Here is a 21,442-nt window from a genome sequence, read left to right on the forward strand (position 1 = left end):
TTATGTAATGTCTACCAATCCCCAAAGCCTGAAACATTGTGGAAAACTGTCTTATTCCTCCCTAACTTGATGTCTCTCTCATGTTGAAGAGCAAGAAACTTTCTGTACTTGCATGTATTTGCTCTTGGGAGCATGCAAATAAATCTTTCAGTTCCAAGAACAAAGACATGGCCGTCCAATGGGACCCATATGAAATAAAATCTTTCTTCCTGACGTCAATGAACTTTAGCACACCAGTAACAATGCAGATAGCAATATAATGGAATAATCCTGTAATAATAATAATAATAATAATAATAATAATAATAATAATAAAATAATAATAATAATAAAATAATAATAACAACAACAATAATAATGGACTAAACCCCTCAAGGGATCACGGAGTAAGGATAGTAAAAGTTGAGATGTGTTTTTCAGGTGATATTGTATCCAGGAAAGCAAGTTTCAATAGGACAGACTCCTCACACATGAAAATTACTCAACCTGTCAGGGCCTCACAGAGAGAGTTGAGAACCAGAGTGGTCTTTTAGGACAAGAGAAAGATTCGCCAACCTCCTAAAAAGAAAAGGAATCCAGACAGTCTGTGTGAGGATGATTAGCTTATGCATGATAAACACACACACACACACACAAACACACACCCATACACACACACACATGCTCTCACACACACACAGAGTCACAGAGAAACACAGCAAGAGATATAGACAGTTAGACAAACAGACATACACACAGAGAGACACAGACAGACACAAACACACAGACACAGACACAGACACAGACACACACACACACACACACACACACACACACACTCTTCTCTTGTCTCCTTCCTAGAGTGTCCAGGGGCACAACATGTGTGAAAGGATGAAGTGGGACCAGGAAATAGTCAGTCAGCAGAAGATTTGTCTGCCTGCAAGTGAATTTTGGTTTCTTCCAAGGATTTCAGTGTCACAGCTCTGTTAGAAGGTATTCAGGGACACGCTATGTCTGTGTGCATATATTTTACTCAGGATGAACAAGGGCTAAATAAACCTTGGAGAGGAGGAAGGGTTTTCGTGTGCATTTACATCAGTTGCAGGTTTAAGGTACCAGGAAGTCCTCATTTGCTATATCTTTATAATCTCTATCCCCGCATCGGTCTCTTGTTCAAGGATCTCCACTTTATCTCCTCAGAAATTGACTCCACTGAATGTGCCCCATCCCCACCCCTGATGTCCTACTTGCTCGATTTCAAAAGATTACAGGTTCGTACTCTGTATCTCTGTCAGATTAAATTCTCAGGAACGTGGCCCTCTAGACACGATGAATTAACCAGTGCTTCCATCGAGTTTTCACATTAAACCGTATCCCCTATTTCTGGCCAATTCTCTCAGCACCGCGAAATCACTCCATCGTCCCCGCTGACCCTCCACTCCTGTCCTCACTCGCCCTCACTCACTCACAGAACCTGTTCCAGTTTTCCTTTCAGAGAGGTCGATGCTTTTCCCCTCACGGGCCTTCTTCTTTCCTGTGTTCTCTCTGCATTTGTAGATTGTAGATAGAATATGATTTATCTCACAGCCGATACAATGCATAGGTAAACGCCTGCCATGTTTGTGTATCTAGATCTCAGTTCCCTCCTGTGCTGACTTTTTTTAGTTTCATCTATTTCCTCTTAAACTTCATGATATCATGCCTTGATCACTATGCTGTCATTCCTCCACCCCAATGATGTCATGCCCAACCACCATGATGTCATGCTCCACACCCATGATGTCATGCCTTTGCCCCTTGCTAGAATGGTTGCATCTATTCACCAGGTAACATTCTGAATGCTGCCCTGTCACCACACTCCTCCAGTCCCCCACCAATTACAGTCCCTCCTTGTACCCTCTCCCCTTCTTCTCTGAGAGAGTGGAGGGACCCTATGGGTGTAACCTCTCCTCTTGCACATCAAGTCTCTGCAGGCCTAGACTCATCGTCTCCCACCAGGTCCTGAAAACGCAGCCTGGGTAGGAAAACAGAATACACAGACAGGCGATGGGTTTAGTGAACCCACATGAAGACCATTGTGCTCCTCTGCCTCTCTCAGTCCTTCCCTCAGTTCTTCAGTGAGACTCACTGAGCTCCATCCGAAATTTGGCCATGCATCTGTGCACCGGTGTCAGTCGGCTGCTCGGTGGAGCCTTGCAGAGGACAATAACTCTACCCTCCTGTCTGCAAACACAAGAAAGGACCATAAATAATGTAAGTGTTTGCCGTCTGCCCATAGGATAAGTCTCACATCCGTCCACTTATCCTTTTGCCATTCCATCATTTCCTCTTCCATCTCTGTCCCTGTGTCTTTAATAGAAAGTGCAAATTCTTGGTAAATATTTTGGGGGTGGATTTGTGTCCTTATCCTTCCACCTTAGGTCCTCTGTGGCTACGGAAAGTGACCATTTCAGTCTCCGTATCCCCACTGTTATGAGTCTCAGCTAAAGTCACCCTCCTGGACGCAGGGATAGCCTCACGCATCCCAGACTGCAGAAAAATCATACAGATAGCACCCACCCTGGACAGTCACTGATTTCAGTTTATTTCCTTGGCCCTCTGTCCCTCTTGCCCATCTGTCCCAAGAAATGATTCTCAAACCTCATTTCCCTTCCCATACACTCAGCCACCCAATCCTTTCCTTCCACCTGCCTCCTCTCATTATTTTATTCCTCCTTTTGTGTGAAATTCAAGCATTTTTCTTGGGTCTTTATTCATGTTTACCCTATTTGGTTCCATAGATCATAGTGTGTGAATTCTGTACTTTATGGCTAATACCCTCTTTTACATGAGTATGTACATGCTATTTTGGGTCTCAGTTACCTCATTCAGAATAATAATTTCTGATTCCATCTACTTGACCGAATCTTCACAATGTCCATATTTTTCATTAGCTGTGTAGTATAGCATAGTGTAAATGAACGACATTTTCTGTAGCCAGTATTTGTTTGAGGCGCATCTGGCTTATTTCTCTTTTCTCTTCATTATGAAAAAAGCAGTTAGGAACCTTATGGAGCACATGTCCTTGGGGTATGGCAGAGGTCTTTTCAGATATAAGACCAGGTGTAGTATAGCTGTGTCTTTAGGAAGAATATTCCCCATTTTCTCAGAATCTACTGGAAAGATATGCAAAGCATTATACGGATTTGCTCTTCCACCAGCAAAAGCAATTTGTATCCTGATATTTATCTGCTTCATCAAAGGAGGTTCGCCACTGACTATCCCCCTATCTTGGACTCAGGTGATCACATATGAACCTTCTTCAAATTTTAACTGGTCAGTAAATACTAGAGCTTATTACTGATAGCCAGAGGGGAAAGTTGTTACTGGAGGTTTGATGGTGGTGTTAGGTAAAGAGGCAGAAGAGGGTAAGAGGGGAAGGGAGAGGGCTGAAGATAAAGAGGAGGAAGTAATGATGGAAACAATCCATATGGCCTGGAGAATGCACATTTAGCAAGGGGTTTTATGGTTGGAGTATAAGTTATGATAATGTTAGATCTACCCAATACACGTTTATAGATTATAATTATAATAAACATTGTGTGTTTTCTTTATAGGCTCATTGGTTTCTGAAATGCCAACAAGCTTTCCTCTACAGTATTTGTGGATCAAATACTCTGTTAATATATATCTCCCCTTTTAGGGGCTCTAACCATTGATCCATAGTCCAGTAGACACAGCTGTCTCTTCCTCAGTCATGTCTCTTGTATTTTCTGTGGATATCTGTTTCTTCAGTGATCCATGCCCAGTGTTCCTTTTTCTCAAGGTCTTCAATGATCTCACCCAGAGGAGTTTCAATTTTCTCAACTCGTTCCATCTAGTTGACCACAACTTCACAATGTCCTTATTTTTCATAGCTGTATAGTATTCCACTTCAAATATTTCCTGTTAACAGTGAACCATTGCGAACAGGCTAAAATTTCCCAAGGAAACTTTAAATATTCATTCTCTAAAGCTAGATCTCTTCATCCCATAATGCTTGGGTTGACTGAATGCCATGGCATGAGCAGATTTTTCTAATGGACATCAAAGCCACTTCCTTCTCCAGTAATGGCTGCCATCCCTCTGTAAGAGATTTTTACCCAGGTTATTTTCGGTGACTGATGTGATTTGAAATTGTGACAACATCTGCTTGCTAGAGTGACAGAGATGTTTGAGGTTGACCATGCTTCCACAGCCAGATGCCCTTCACCAGAGGAATGGATACAGAAAATGGCCTATATTTACACAATGGACTACTACTCAGCTATCAAAATCAATGTGTATGAAATTCATAAGCATAATGGATGGACCTAGAAAATATCATCCTGAGTGAGGTTACCTAATAACAGAAAAACACACAAAGTATGCACTCATTGAAAATTGGATATCAGCCCAAATTCTCTAATTACTTATGATACAATGCCCAGACCACATGAAACTCAAGAAGGAAGACCAAAATGCAAATGTTTCAGTCCTTCCTTTAAAGGGTAAATAAAATATCTATATGAGGGGTAGGGAGGCATTGTTTTTAGGAGACTGAAAGAATGGCCATTCAGAGACTGCTGGACATGTATCACACACACACACACACACACACACACACACACACACACACACACACACTCACATACACACATATATATGCACCAAAACTATTATGGATAAAATAAGGATTTGAGAGTTTATCATTTGAATTCGCTACAAAATATTTACACTGTTATATTCACTCTATAGCTGGGCCCCCTTTGTTGCCAAATTCATTGCAAAAATGGAATTGTAAAACAGAATTTTTGAGTACACATTAAGGAATATTTATAAAGTCCCCTATCAAGGAATGTACAATAAGAAAGTGAAATACAATATTCATTCAATTAAATATCTGTAGGGAGAATACTGGCCTTTGGGATACAAAGAAAATGTAGAAAATTGAACTATATATCACAGGAATGAACCTGGGAATTAATTATTATATAGAAGAATTCCTCCACTCCATATTCCTAAATCATTTCTACCAATGCCAAACCTTGACTACCTTTCTCCATTCATAGCATGTAACCACTAATGAAGCAAAGAGGTTTCTCTAGCTTTAGAGAGATGGACTACCTAAAGGTTTCCACTGTGTCACAGGAGACATACCTGGAAAGGGCACTCCAAATCTGGTCAATGTAGGGAAATCTGTTTAGCAGGTGGGACATGGCATGTCTCAGTGACATCATCATTAGGCCCTCCCGTAAGTATCTCTTGTAACCTGGAAGCCTCTAGCTGCTTCTGTGATGTCACAAGTGTTGTCCTGCTGCAACTGCCTCTCAGATACTCCTGCTGTACCTCTAGGGTTTACTAATTGACCTCTAATTCAGAGTAAATTGCCATAAGGGAGGGAGAAAAAAGAGGATTAAGATATCAGTGATGGGGAAAAGGAAGCTGCCTTTCTGTCTTTGTATAAAAAAAGGAAGAAATATGTGATTCTTGGGATAGCTCAGAGAGTCCTTAGTATGGATTAAGTGGGATATCTGAACAGTTAGCCTTGATGTGAGCCTTCCGCATATGGGAATCAGAAGCTGGGAGCCTCTCATAAGCAACTGGAGTTTCCTGTTCGTATCATTCCTGAAAGTCAGAGAGTTTATAACATTATTTTTTTTTCTATTCAAAAACCAAGTGATGGGCAGGGCACAGTTGTTTTCCTGAGAGCTCATAGCCTTTATTCTTTTTGTCAAGAAGAAAAAGGTCCAAAGGAAGAAGGGAAAGACAAATATTGAGTCCTCAGCTCAGAGTAAACTCCTCCATGCTTTGGATACCTATAGTGCAGTTTTTGTCTGACACTGATATCTGAGAGAGAGAACTTTTTGTAGTTGAGTCTTCATCATCTCAGTCTTTTCACTAGTATTACTCTGACTATCATTCCATTACAATGACGTTTACATTTCTGAGTCAATAGCTGTGAATACTTCACAGTGTTCTTTAATTTCTTTCATTTTTTTATTTTTTAGCAAATTGTATTCCTTTTTAAATTTGGTATATCTATATTTACATATCAAATCTTATGTCCCTTCCCAATTTCCTTCCCATAAGATCTCTGACCGGTCCCCCTCCTCTTTTATAACCCCCATTATTGTCTGCTTTCAGTTCACTGGTTTGCCACTAGAATGCACTTCTGTATTTGATATGCTCTAGCTGTGTCTCACATGGAAGATCTATGTACAGTTCCTGTCAGCATTCACTTCTTAGCTTCATCAATCTTATCTATTTTGGTGAGTGATACATATATATATATATATATATATATATATATATATATATATATATATATTTCTGCCACAAGTTCGGCATGATCTGAATGGGATTCCATCAGTCTCTGCTCTAAATTCATAGATAGTATTGTTCCACCTTTTAAAAAGGAGTGAAGCATGCACATTTTGTGTGTTCTTTTCTTGAGCTTCCAGTTGTCTGTGGACTGCATCTTGGGTACCTTGAGCTTTTTTGCCAATATTCACTTATGATGATTTCATACCATATGTGTTTTCCTGTAATTGGGTTACCTCAATCAGTGTGATATTTTCTAGTTCATTCCATTTGTCTATAACTTTTTTGAGATCATTGGTTTTGATACCCTAGTAGTACACCATTGTATAGATATACCATATTTTCTGTATTCATCCCTCTGATGAATGCCATTAGGGTTCCTTCTAGCTCCTGGGTATTATAAATAAGGCTGCTATGACCACAGTTGAGGATGTGTCCTTTAAGTATATTGGAGCATCTTTGGATTATATGCCAAGTAGAGTTCTATCTGGATTCTCAGGTAGTGAAATTTCCAATTTTCTGAGGAATCTCCAGACTGATATCCAGAGTGGTTAACCAGTTTGTAATCCCACCAACAAAGAAGGAGCAATCCTCTTTCTTGACATCCTTATAAAGATCTGCTGTCTCCTGAGTTTTTATTTTAGCCATTCTTACATGTGTGAGGAGGAATCTCAGAGTTGTTTTCATTTACATTTCCTTGATGACTAAAAATGATGAACATTTCTTTAGATGGTTGTCAGATATTTGATATTCCTCAGTTGAGAAATCTTTGTTTAGTTCTGGACCACAATTTTAATAGGGTTATTTGTCTCTCTGTAGAGTTACTTCTTGAACTCTTTGTATGTATTAGGTAATAGCCCTCTGTCACATGTAGGATTGGTGATATATATATTTGATATATATAATATATATATATATATATATATATATATATAATCTCAAAGTTGTTCTGTTCCTTGATACCCACTAGCAAGTTGCTCAATAAGGGATACAACAACAAGGAGTTGGTGAGCAAAGTTCCTCTATTAGGGGCTTTAGCAAGCTGAATGAATCCTCAGGCCTCCATATTTGTTAGGACAGGAATCTATATGGATGTCACACTGTCATTTAGACAGAGTACACCAAAAACATCATATTATTTCCACAGTACAGTATTGAAGCTACTCCATATCACACACATGGCATGCTGACGTTATTGTTCAACAGAGATGACAGCAATCTCTCCCTCCTCTTGTCAGGAATTTATTCTTCCATAAGGAAAATCAGTGTTTATTGTTATGTTTCAAAGCCTATATAAAGGTCTGATCCTGAAAAAGGGTTTATAAAGTTCATCCTGGTTTTATATGAGAAATTTGGAAAGCCAGATGTATCCCCATAGTATTTGTGACATCTAATAAGCACACAGTGGCATGTGTTGGCTGAAAGAATAACATAGTGTACAACAAGGTACACGATCAGCCTGCTGTAAAGGTTATTCTTTTTCACAGGTGAAAGGCTATGTATCATAGGATTTGTGTATTACAACAGCAGCTGATGACAAGTTTGAAGAAGCATTCCTGAGGGCTCCAATAGATTTTCAACACAGTGATATGCCATGGCAAGTAGGGCCTAGCAATCACTTGACTTGGAAACATCATATAATGTGATGTTTGACAGCTAGGTTGGATGATTCTGGATTATTGCTAAATTAGCACAAAAGAATGTAAATACAAGAGGCCATTCCAGAGCAATGCAGAGTCATTGTGAGGACCTTCACCCAGAACAAAGAAACTTGATCATGTACTGCAATAAAAGGCACGAGTCAGCACTATCAGGCATCTGAGGAATCTTAAAAATATCTAAGCAACCATACAACTTGTATTTAGACAGATAGTATCTGAATCTGTAACTAACACATCAGTAAACCTAAGAAGCTTATAAAAAGTAATTGTAAGGTGTTTGGATGATGTCATAGTTGGTGATTTCATTGTCATGCAAATATGAGGACTTGAGTTTGCATTCCCAACAAGTATGTAAAAACCACCAGTTGCGAAAATAATTTTTTTTATGATGGCTAAACTCATCTAAGAATGCTGGTTCAAATGAGTTATGAGTTTTCTTTTTATGTTCAAAGAATGTTTATGTTTTAATCATGTGAATGTGTACATGCATGTACACACACACACACACACACACACACACACACACACACACCCACACCCTCATAGGCACATGCATAATCCCATGCACACACACAGGTATTTGTGATGTTTGTAGGAGCAAAAAAGGATTATTGGAAGTCTTGATGGTGAATTTACTGTCAGGGTGGGGTAGGAAGGCAGATGAGACCCAGAAGAGAGAACAGAGTGAAAAGAAGAGGAACGTGCAATGGTTTTTGGTTCAAAAAGGCATGGACATACCATCTGGTCAATTGGAATCAAGAGAAGGCCAGATAAAACATAGTAATAGTGTGGAATTATAGATAGAAAATAGATTTTAATGAGATAAAGTGTAAATATCTGGGCATTTCAATTTCTCAAAAAGGCTTATCTTAATATAAATTATGTGTGTGTGTGTGTGTGTGTGTGTGTGTGTGTGTGTGTATGTGTGTGCTTTATCAGGGAATAAAATGGACAAAGGCAGGGTAAAAACACCAGAATGGGAATAAATTATTTTTTACAACAAATTACCTCTTTGTTGTTTTTTGTTTGTTTGTTTCTTTGTTTATTTTTTGTTGTTTTTGTAGTTGTTGTTGTTGTTGGTGGTGGTGTTTGTGTGTATGTGTTCGTGTGTGTGTGTTTTGTGCTATGTCTTCCTATTGTCTCAAAGCTCCAAGGTCACTCTCCTGACACCTTACAGAGATCAGGATTAGCGTAAAAAGAATCATATGTCCTAGAGGTCCTGTGGACAGTCAGTGTTCCACAATTGCCTCATATAGCCAGGCTCCCACTGTGACATAAAAAGAGGCATAGATGCTGCTGTGCATTATGCATTAGTCAGACATACTTCCAAGGACAATGCACTCTTACAAGGCTCTTTGGTGATTTCTTGCCTTCCTAACCATCATTTCTCCTGGTGGCCCTGTTGCATACAATCTAGATTACAGTGTTCTAGTACACCAGGAAAGCACCCTTTTGCCTGGTTCTTCCCTGATTTACCAGGAAGCAAGTAGAGGAACTCCACACAAAACTTGCACTCAGGATTCAGCAGCTTTTCCCACCCACTCCCAGCTTTGCATTTTCTCCCCTTAAAGGACTAAAGAAAAGATTCTGTCATCCACAATTGGTAGAAATCAGCTTCTATAAGTGTCCTAGAAGGTTTCTAGACAGCAAAAATCAAAATATGACAGGAGGTGTGTTCTACAGCTGGCCTCCTTCTCAGCAGACAATCAACAAATATTTCTCCAGGCTCTTCAGTGTCACAGCTCTGTGCCCATGTCTGGGGGGCCCACAGGTGTGTGAGACAAGGGACATAAGTTAGGGATAGGAAGACTGCAACACAGTAAGAAAATCTGTGGGAGAAGTAAGTCATATGGCCAGTAATTCCTTTGTTTTAATTCCCTTCATCTGTTCCCTTTGCATCTGGATTACAGCCTTTCCCAAGTCCTCTCATCCCATTCCCACACTCACATGCTCCTCTTCCATTGCTCCTTATCCTTCACCTTAGAGAAGGGGGATTCCCACATGTGTTCTAACCTGCCATGCTATGCACCCTTTTTTTTAGTTGGGAGACTTTTAATGATTGTATTTCCTTAGGGGCTTTACCTTTATTCAAGTTGTTTACCTGATCTTGATTTAAATTTGAAATTGACTATTTTGTTCTGATTTTCCAATGTTAAGGAGTATATGCTTTTTTTTTTTTTTTTTTTTTTTTTTGAGCTGGGGACCGAACCCAGGGATTTGCGCTTCCTAGGTAAGCGCTCTACCACTGAGCTAAATCCCCAGCCCGAGTATATGCTTTTGAAGTAAAACCTAAGGATTCTTTGAATTATCTCATTGTTCCTCGTTATGTCTTCCTTCATTTTTGTTAGTTAGGAGAATGTTCCTCCACGTTTCAATTAGATTGGCTAAGTTGCTAATTTTCTCAACTCTTGGGACCCTTTTTAATATTACTGTCTTCTTTTTTCTTATTTATTGATTCCAGCCTTGAGTTTGATAACTGCCTTCTGATAACTGCCCCTGTGGTATGTTTGTTTGTTTGTTTGTTTGTTTGTTTTCTTGTAGAGGTCTTCCCTGTGTTTTTAAGTTACTGGTATGTGATCTCTCTGATTGCATTGGAAAGGCCATTTTTGTAGTGATCTTTCCTCTTTGCAATTCTCTCATTGTTTCTCATGAGATTGTGTATGCTACTCCTTCATTTTCACTGAATTTTAGAATGTCTTTAATTTCTGTATGTCCTCTCGAGGCCATCAGTCATTCGGTAAAAAGTTGTTTAATTTACGTGAGTTTGTAGAGACTTTTCCTTGATTTTTAATGCCAGCTTTAGTCCATGGTGATCTTTTCCTATATCTGTGTTCTCTTAGTGTATGTAAGATATCTGCCTAGGCCCTCCTGGCTTTTAGACTGTCTGTTGAAAATTAATATAGTTTTGTTAAGTTTGCCTATGTTTGTTACTTGGGCTTTTTTCTTTGTACCGTTTAATATCATTTTTCTGTATATTAAGATTTGATTATTATGTGGACACATTTGTTTGTTTTCTTTTCTTTTAATCCAACATATTTCTTGTTCTGTAAACTTCATGTACATTCATGGACATCTCTTCCATTGGTTTAGGGGAGTTTTCTTCTATTACTTGCTTGAAAATAGTTCCTGGACTTTCAAACTGAGAATCTTCTCCTTGTATTCCTATTGCACTTAGGTTTGTTTGTTTGTTTGTTTGTTTTTTTCTTTTTTCATAGTGTCCCAAATTTCCCGGAGGTTTTATATTTAATATTTATCTTTGCTGATAGATTAATTCCATCTGTCTTATATGCCTGTGATTGCTGCTCCCATCTCTTGTATTCTCTTGTTGATGTTTGCATCTATAGTTTCTGTTCTCTTACATAGGGTTTCCATCTCCAGGGTTTCTTTATTTTATGTTTTTCTTATTTCTTCTATTTTTCTTTTCAGGCCTTGAACAATCTTATTCATTTTCTTCACCCATTTGATTTTATTTTCCTATATTTATTTACAGGGATTATTCATTACTTCTTTAAAGTTAGCTAGAATCTTCATAAGATTAGATTTAAGGTCATTTTCTGCTGCAGCTGTGATTTAATATTCAACAGGCTGCTTTAGTATAGTTAGAACATGGTTATACCAATTGCCCTGGGTGTTATTGATTGTGATCTTATGTTGCCCTTTAGCCCTCTTGGTTTTGCAGTTATTATGGATTTACATGATGATTTCTGAGATTATCATTGTTGGAAAAGTGCTTTTGGATGCCCCACTCCATTGATTCCTGTTTTCTTTCTGACTTCTGCTCTGAGTGTCCCAGAGCACAGGTTACTTGCAAAAGTTCAAACCCAGTAGGGGTCTATCCACAGGTTTTTACGGCCTATGCGGCCTCTTGGGTTTTGGGTCCTAAAATTGTTTCTATGTTACCTAGTATAGGTTTTGTTTGGGAACCCAGTTACCACATTAATCTAGAGCAAAGAAGGTGGAAGTTGTTCTCCAGATAATGGACCCTAGGGAATGGGGTGATATTTAAGGTTCCTGAGTGTGCTTTAAGGGGTCTTGTTACACAAGGAATTGGGGCAGGATCTTTCTTGGTTAGTCCTTGTCAGAGCTGGTCTCCATGAAAGCAGTCAGAGTTGTGCATCAGAAAATGGAGTGCAAGATTCAGGGTGTAGTTTACTCCTGCAGAGTGTGCTTTCAGGGGATTTGCTGGCAAGTGCTTGAAGCAGTGTCTTCCTGGTTGTCCATTGTGCCGGTAGGCCTCAGGGAACACAAGCGTCGTTTAAGCCTTGAAATGTAGTGCTAAAGACAGAGTCTAAATGCATGAAGCTTAATTGAAACCCAAATACTTTACTGGCATTCTTTAACTTTATTCTTAAGATACCTATAAACTCACACACAGTTTTGTTTATGTCCTGTGTAAGTGAGGACTAATTTGTGGAGTAAGTTTGCTTCCACAGCAGTAACAGATATCTTGGATTGAGAAGAATTAAGCACCAAGTACCTGTGACATGATTGGAGGCACCTACTCTATCCTGGGTCTATACCGATTTCACACAACCTAATATTAATCTATGTGTCTACTTATATGTCTAGGTATCTAGGTATCATGGTAGGTAGATAAACAGACAGAGAAGTATTGATCTGAGATATGCATATATATATATATATATACATAGATATACATATATATACATATATAGATATACACATATATGTGTGTGTGTGTGTGTGTTTGTGTGTGTGTGTGTGTGTGCGTGTGCCTGTATGTGTTTGTGCACATATGGGGAGAGGAGAGATTATTTGAGTGACTTACAGGCTCTGGTACAGCTAATCCAACAATGGCTGGCTGTGAAAGTTAAGGTCAAGAATCTTCCAATTGCTGTGTCACCAAGAATGATGTCTTAAGTTGTCTTCAGTGGTTTTGGCATTCTTTCGAATTAAGATTTAATGCCAGTAATGAAATAAACTTGCTATCAAGACAGACCAAGCAGGATAAGAACAAGCATTTCTTTCTTCCTTGTCCTCCTATAGGCTTCCAATAGAAGGAATTGACCACATTGTAGCAGGATTAAATATCTGGATTCATGGTGTGTTTTTGTATTTTACATATTCAGACTAGAAGTAGATCTTGTCACTTTTAATGAAACCAGAAGTCCTTCAAAGATATGCCAATTATTTTATGGTTTTAGATAATTCCTGTTGCATTCACGTAGGCAACCGAAAATAGCCATCACGAGTCTACTTCTTGTCAACTTGAGACAACATCATATTTTCCTATATTGTGAATAATTTGTAAATGAAAATAATAACCAGATTATAATGGTGCCTTGATAAAATAGAATGATCCTACTTACAAATAGAAATGCATTATATATTTAACCAGGTCATAGTTATACTGAATGTGATATAATTATCAATTCCACAATGTCAAACACATTATACATTTAGAATAGGTGCAATGGGTTTCATGGCACATTCTTTTAGTATCTCAAATTTGAAATGAATATGAAAATGATTGTATTGTCTTAATTGATATTATATTGCATGATAAATAAATGGAGGAAAGAAAACACAAAAATCTATAGAAACACTTTATTAACAAAATATGAAGGAATTATTGATTTCAATTATTAATCATTTTCTACTCTAGTTATGGTTATATAGACAACCATGTGTAAATACAACCTTAGGTTGTATTTATAAATACCTTCTTCACTACCCTGTTTTATTTTCTTCCCCCAACAGAAGCACCTCATTAGATACCAATCTCCATGCCTGATGGGTTTGCACCCTTTGTCATTCTGCACGAGTTTGACTATTTTCTTTTTACATTGGCTATGAGGACAAACATCTCTCCATCTTTTCCAAGTGCAAGCTGTCTCTCATTTCTACCAACTGGCCTGATAATGTTTCTGGCAGAGAACCCAACTCTTTTCTAGAAACTGAGAAGTTGAAGTTGACCTAGCTGACCGCATGTTCTTGACTCTTGTTAAACTTTCTTGTTTCCCCCAGCATTAGCCAAATAGGATGCATTTTTGTTCTTGTATACTTTTTCTTTAAAACTGAATCTGGTAATTTGCATTTAGAGTTAGTCTTCCTAAAATATTTCCCTCCAAGCCTTGGTCATTCTGAGTGGTCTTTCGATTTTACCCTGTAATATCGTGAAGCCATAGATTTATCTTTTTGAAATTGTAACCAGTTTGAGCAAATTATACATTTCATCATGTACTATGACCCTGATGTGTGTAGGTTTTTTTCAAGGTGCTACCTGAGGCATTCCACAGGGAACCAAGATAAAGAAACTCAACAGAGTGATTGAGGGACCTGTGATACCCTGGTCTACATTTCCTATAAAAATTTTCATGTATTTTGTTACTTTTAGAAGTAATACTGGATCTAAAACCTTCTGTTGAACACATAGTGATGGCCATTTTTATTGCCTCTAACAGACATCAAGATTCTAGGGAGATGTCTCCAAATGACACTTTTCCCAAGTGCATGATTTTGTTGTAACCACCATTTATTGTCTCCTTATATTCATTTATTTGTTTATGTGTTGTCTATCTCTGTCTCTTCTGACCATTCCGTTATTTGTCACTGTGAATTGAGATTTTTTTATTAAAACTAATAAGCCATTCACTCCTTGTGGATATTATCTTTATTATTTCCTGAAAACCACAAGGAGGTGTGTATGGATTCATTTAGAATGGCCTTCCTTTAAGGTTAAATGGCTGAGTTCAGGGGAAAAAAAACACTGGAAATCTGGAAAAGTATGGCAGGGCATCATAAGAACTCCTGGCCATTCTAATTAGTTTCCTTCCATAGATGTGTGCTTAGGTTTATAACAACACATTCCTCTCTCGTTTGCACTTGATTCCTTAAAATTATATCTGTGACAACTTTAAAAATAACCTTCCCACAGGAAATAACAGGAACCAAACCAACATCCCAAGAGTACACAGGGATTGACCTATAACTCTTGTCACATATGTAGCAGAGGATCGACCTGGAAGGAGAGGTCCCTTATCCTGTCAAGGCTCAATGTCCCAGGGTAGGGGAATGTCAGGAAATGGAGGCGGGAGGGAGTAGGTGGGTAGGTGGGTAAGGAGCTCGCTCATAGAATCAGGGGAAGAAGGATGAGATACTTGGTTCCTGGAGGTGAAACAGGGAAATGGAACAACAATTATAATGTAAATAAAAATTAATAAATTATATCAATCTTCCAGTAACCAAGCTTGGAGAGAAAAAACATTAAAAAGATTCTACACATTTTTTAAGATGAGGAAGAACTACATCTCTCCTCTTTCTTTTTAGGATTGGTGAACTCATGCTGTGCATCAGTCAGGCCCAAGTTCCCTTTCCTCTTCTTCTCCTGAAGTATCTCCTTGCATACCTATGATTAATCAAATTAATTTCCTTGTGTCCTGAATACCGGAATATGGCCACAGTATGTGCAGTTTCTGCAATTATTTAATACCCCTTAAGGCCACTTGGCATGCCCATGAACTGAGAGAGAAACCTAGGTAGGACCAAGGGCTTCTCCTTCCATTGGTGCACAACAAGGCCATCCTCTGCCACATATGCAGTTGGAGCCATAGGTCTGTCAATGCACATTCTTTGAATATTGGTCTAGTACCAGAAAGATCTAATTCATTGTAATTGTTGTTTTCATGGTGTTGAAAGCACCTTCAGCTCTAGTAATCCTCTCTCAAAATGTTCCAACAAGAGGTCCGTCTTCAGTTCACTGGTTTGCCACTAGCATTCATGTATATAGTTGACCTGCTCTAGCTGTGTCTTTCAGGCAATATCTACACCCGGTTCCTGGCAGAATGCATTTCTTAACTTCATCAATCTTCTCTAGTTTTGGTGGCATGCATATATATATATATATATATATATATATATATATATATATATATATATATATGTGTGTATATATATATATACACACACACACACACACACACACACACACACACACACACACACACACACACACACTTTTGTTGTCTCCTAACGCTATGAGGGTTCATGTAATGTTAACGTGGATTCTGTGCCACTTGGTCAAGAATATAGAATCCACAAATGACAATGCCAAATAGACTACCTATTGTTCTTTTGAACCTATTGAAGTTGAGGTTTCACTGGACCTCAAGCAATTCCTCTCCCAGCACATCCTCCTGAATCTTATATTTGCCCTGAAGAAAGATCATGGTAGAACATCCAAAACCCTCAAGTCTGGCCGTGGGAAGATATTTGAGAACTGATATCTAATGTGACTACAGAACCACGTTAGGTAGTCCATATTGTCCTTTGCTTTACTGATGTCTGATAAATTTTGGATAAAATGAGGATTTGGGAGTTTATCATTTCGAAGAGGTAAACAATATTAATCTTATATTCACTCTATAGCTGGGCATTCTTTGTTGCCAAAATCATTGCAAAATATTGAATTGGAAAACAGAATGTTTGAATACACATTCAGGAATCTATGTAAAGTCCACTATGAAGGAATGTACAGTAAGAAAATGTCATACAATATTCTTTCAATTAAAGGTCTGTTGGGAAAATACTGTCCTTTAAGAAACAGAAAACACCTAGGAAATTGAACTGTATTTCACAGGAATGATCCAATGAATAAAATTATTATCCAGAAGATTCTCCTCCACTCCAAGTTCCTAGATCTTTTCTACCCATGCCAAGTCCCTAACTAACTTTCGCCATTCAGAGCATGTAACCACTAATGATGCAAAGAGAAGTCACTTTCTTTATTGAGATGTAGTATGTAATCTTTTCCACTGTGTCAAAGGACACACTCCTGGAAAGGGCACCCTCTAATCTTGTCAATGTAAGGAAAGCTGTTCTGCAGGAAGGCCATGGCAGTTCTCAGTGACATCACCATTAGGCTTTTCCTGAAATATCTCTTTATCCAGAAGAGTCTTAGGTTCTTCGGTGATGTCACAGGTGTTGTTGTGACTGCTCTGCCTCTCAGATATTCCTTCAGTACCTCTACGGCTTACTAATTGTCTTCTAATTCAGAGTAAACAGCCATTTGGGAGGTGAACAAAGAAGAAGAAGAGATCAGAGATGGAGAGAATGAAGCTGGCCTTTTGTTTTAGTTTAAAAAATCGACGAAATATGTAGTCCATGGGAACGCTCACTGAATGCTCTCTCAGAATAGTTATGGTTCATTGAAGAGATGGTGTTGATCTCAGCCTTCCACACGTGGGAAGCTGGAGCCTGGATCCACTCAGTAGCATCTAGATTTACTTGCTGGCTATGGTTCCTGGAAATCAGAGATGTTTATATCATTAATATCTATATTCCAAATGTCAGGTACTGGGATGGACAGAGTTGATTTTCTAAGAGCTCATGGATTCTATTCTTTCTGCCCAGAAGGAAAAGTTCCTAAGGAAGATGGAAACAACAAGTATTGTGTCCTCAGCTCAATTTAAACTCCTCCAGGCTTTGGATTCCTAGAGTGCAGTTTGTGTCTGAAACTGATATCTGGGAGAGAAAATTGCTTCTAGTTGAGACTTCATTACATCAGACTTTCGACTGTATTACTCTGATTATCATTCCCTGACAAGACCATTTAGATTTCTGAGTCAATAAGTGTGATTAGTTGGCACTTTTCTTTTCTTTTATTTCTTTCATTTTTTTTATTTTTTAGCAAATTTTATTCTTTTCTTATTGAATATTTCTATATTTACATTTCAAATATTATTTCCTTTTTCAATTTCCTGGCCATAAAATCCCTTATCAGTTCCCCTCCCCTTGTTGTATTACACCACTTACTATACCTTGAAAATCATTTGAACAGGCAGTCAATCCCAGGGAAGACCAATGGCCTCTCCTTCCATTGGTGCCCAATAAGGTCATCCTCTGCTACATACGCTTTTGGAGCCATAGGTCTGTCCATGTACAGTCTTTGAATATTGGTTTGGTAAGAGAAAGCTCTGGTTCATTGGCATTGTTGTTTTTATGGGATTGAAAGCCCCTTCAGCTCTTGAAATCCTTTCTCAAAATCTACCAAAATGAGGTCCGTTTTCAGTTAACTGGTTTGCCACTAGCATTCAATTCTGTATTTGTCATGCTCTAGCTGGGTCACTGTGTAAAGTTCTATACCTGGTTCCTCTCAGCATGCACTTCTAAGCTTAATCATTCTTATCTAATTTTGTTGGATGAAATTATATATATACATATATTCTTGATGGTCCTTACAGCTATGAGGTTATTTGGAAATTTAGCATGAATGAGCAGATCTAGGTCAAGAATTTAGAATCCAAAAATTACAGTGTCAAATATACTCCCTCCTGTTCTTATGAACCTATTGAAGTTGATGTTTCCATGGACCTAAAGCCATCCCTCTCCTTGCCCATCTTCCTGAATCTTAGGGTTGGACTGAAAAAAGAATCATGGTAAAATATCCAAAACCCTCAAGTCTGTCCCTGGTAACACAGGAAGGTAGATATTAGAGAACTGATGTCTAATGGGACTACAGAAACACATTCAATAGTTCATGTTGTCCTTTGCTTTCCTGATGTCTGGTAATTTTTGGATAAAATGTGGATTTGGGAGTTTATCATTGAAATGGGAACACAATACTTACACTGTTATAATGACTCTATAACTGGGCCCACTTTTGTTCCAAAACAATTGCAAAATAATGAAATTGGAAAACGGAATTGTTGAGTAAACATTCAGAAATATATATAAAGTTCACTATCAAGGAATGTAAAATTGGAAAATGTAGTAAAATATTCATTCATTTAAAGGTCTGTAGGAAAAACACTGGCCATAGGAAACAGAGAAAACCTAGAAAATTGATTTGTATGTCACAGAAATTGACTGGGATTAAAAATATTATCTAGAAGAATCTCTTCCCCTCCATGTTCCTAATTTTTTTCTACCAGTAACAAGCCCCTGACTATCTCCATTCAGAATATGTAACCACTAATGAAGCAAAGAGAAGTCTCTAGGTTTAGAGAGATGTATGTAAAGGTTTCCACTGTGTCACAGGAGACACTCCTGGAAAGGGCACCCTCTAATCTGGTCAATGTAAGGAAAGCTGTTTAGCAGGTAGGACAAGGCAGTTCTCAGTCACATCACCATTAAGACCTCAACGAAAAATCTCTTGTAACCTGGAGAGTAGTAGATTCTTCTGTGATGTCACAAGTGTTGTCGTGACATTAACTGCCTCTCAGATATTCCTTAAGTACCTCTACCTCTAGGGTTTACTAATTGGCCTATAATTCAAAGTAAACAGCCATTTGTGAGAGAGAAGATCAAGGAGGAGGGATAGGGAGAAGGAAGCTGGCCTTCTGTCTTGGTATAAAAAGAACAAATATGTGCTCCTTGGTAAAGCTCAGTGAGTCCTGCTTAGGGGTTGAGTGGGTTCCTCAAAGAGATAGCCTAAATCATAGCCTTCCACATATAGGAATCAGTAGCTGGGAGCCTCTCAAAGTATGTAGACTTCCCTGCCTATTATGGTTCCTGGAAGTTATTGAGTTTATATCATTAATTTCTTTATTCTAAAAGCTAAGTCTTGGGAAGGACAAAGTAGTTTTCCTGAGAGCTCAAGGCTTTTCTTTGTGCCCAGAACAAAAAGGTGCTAAGGAAGAAGGCAAAGGCAAGTATTGTGTCCTCAGCTCAGTGTAAACTCCTCCATGCTTTGGATTCCTTTAGTGCAGTTTGTGTCTGAAACTGATATCTGGGAAGGAGAATTGCTTCTAGTTGAGACTTCATCATCTCACTCTTTTCACTACTATTACTCTGAGTAGCATTCCCTAACAGTTACCCTTAAGATTTCTGAGTCAGTAAGTTTTTATTCCTTTTCCTTCCTTTATTTTTTTTTTCAGGAAATTTTAATGAATTTTTAATCGGATATTTCCATATTTACACTTCAAATGTTATTTCATTTCCCAAGTTCCTTTCCATAGAGCTTAACTAGTTTCCTCCCCTTTTTCTATAAACTCCCCTTACTGCCCCTTGTCATTCTCTTTAACTGGGAGTCAAACCCATGGAGTACAATCGGCTTCTCCTTACATTGGTGCCCAACAAGGCCATCCTCTGCCACATATGCAGTTGGATCTTTAGGTCTTTCCATGTACAGATTTGAATATTGGTTTGAATGAACCAGAAAGCCCTGGTTCATTGGCATTGTAGTTCTTATGGGATTTGAAATCTCCTTCAGTTCTTGTAAACCTTTCTCAAAATCTACCAACAGGAGGTCTGGATCAGTGCACTGGTTTGCCACTGGAATTCACTTCTGTATTTGACATGCTCTAGCTATGTCTCTCAGGGAAGATCTAAATCTGTTTCCTGTCAGCATGTACTTCTTAGCTTCATCAATCCTATATTCATATCAATCTTATATTCTTATATTCCTTCAGTATCTGCTGTAAACTCATAGATATTTTCCCCCTTCTAAAACGGACTGAAGCAAGCATAAGTTGGGTTCCTTTTCTTGACCTTCTAGTGGTCTGTGGATGGTACCATGAGTAATTTGAGCTTTTGGGTCAATACACACGTTTGGTGATTGCATACCATGTGTGTTTTTCTGTGATTTGTTTGCTTCACACAGGATGATATTTTCTTGTTCAATCCATTTGTCTATGTCTTTCTTGTAATCATTGTTTTATAGCTGATTAGTAGTCCATAGTGTAGATGTACCATATTTTCTGTATCCATTTCTCTGATGAATGCCATCTGGGTTCTTTCCAGCCTATGGGTATTTTAAATAAGGTTGCTATGAACATTGTTCTGTATGTGTCTTTTTTTATGTCTTCTTTTCGGTATATGCCCAGGAGTGGTATGGCTTGGACCTCAGTTATTGCAATGTCCAATTTTCTAAGGATCCTGCAGACTGATTTCCAGAATGTTTGAACCAGTTTGTAATCCAACCAACAAAGAAGGAGTGTTCCTCTTTCTTCACATCCTTATCATCATCTTCTGTCTCCTGAGTTTTTTTATTACAGTCATTCTGACTTGTGTGAGGTGGAAACTCAGAGTTGTTTTCATTTACATTTCTATGATGACCATTTCTTTACGTTCTTTTCAGATAATTGATTTCCTTCAGTTGAGAAATCTTTGTTTAGTTCTGGAACATAATTTTAATAGGGTTATTTGTCTCTCTGAAGTCTAAATTTTGAGTTCTTTGTATGTATTGGTTATGGCCTTCTATCAGATGGAGGATTGGTATAGACCTTTCCAAATCTGTTCCTTGCGGTTTTGTCCTAAAAGTGTCCTTTGGCAGGCAGTTTTCTACTACAGTGAAGAACTGTCAGTTAGTAAACTAAAACAAGGACTGGCTCCTTACTGACTTCCCTACGTGTTCTGAACAGTAGATGGGGAAACTAAACAACCATGTTATACCCCTACAAGGCATGCCTATCTATAGTCGTGGATCTAGAGAGACCTATCAGAGATTCTGGGCATCTGTCAAAGAAATGTAGGCTGGTGAAGTTTGCAGTTTTCATCCTGGTTTCTGTATCTACAGGCTA

The 21,442-nt window shown here is 38.3% G+C and overlaps 1 long non-coding RNA gene across 1 annotated transcript in view; it reads left to right on the forward strand.

The window, feature by feature from the left end:
• Positions 1-21,442, forward strand: part of LOC120099706 (uncharacterized) — a 29,309-nt gene that overhangs the window by 4,753 nt on the left and 3,114 nt on the right. The gene's annotated exons all lie outside the window — the stretch shown is intronic.

This window comes from Rattus norvegicus, assembly GCF_036323735.1.
Source record: "Rattus norvegicus strain BN/NHsdMcwi chromosome Y unlocalized genomic scaffold, GRCr8 chrY_unlocalized_18, whole genome shotgun sequence".
Lineage (NCBI taxonomy): Eukaryota > Metazoa > Chordata > Mammalia > Rodentia > Muridae > Rattus > Rattus norvegicus.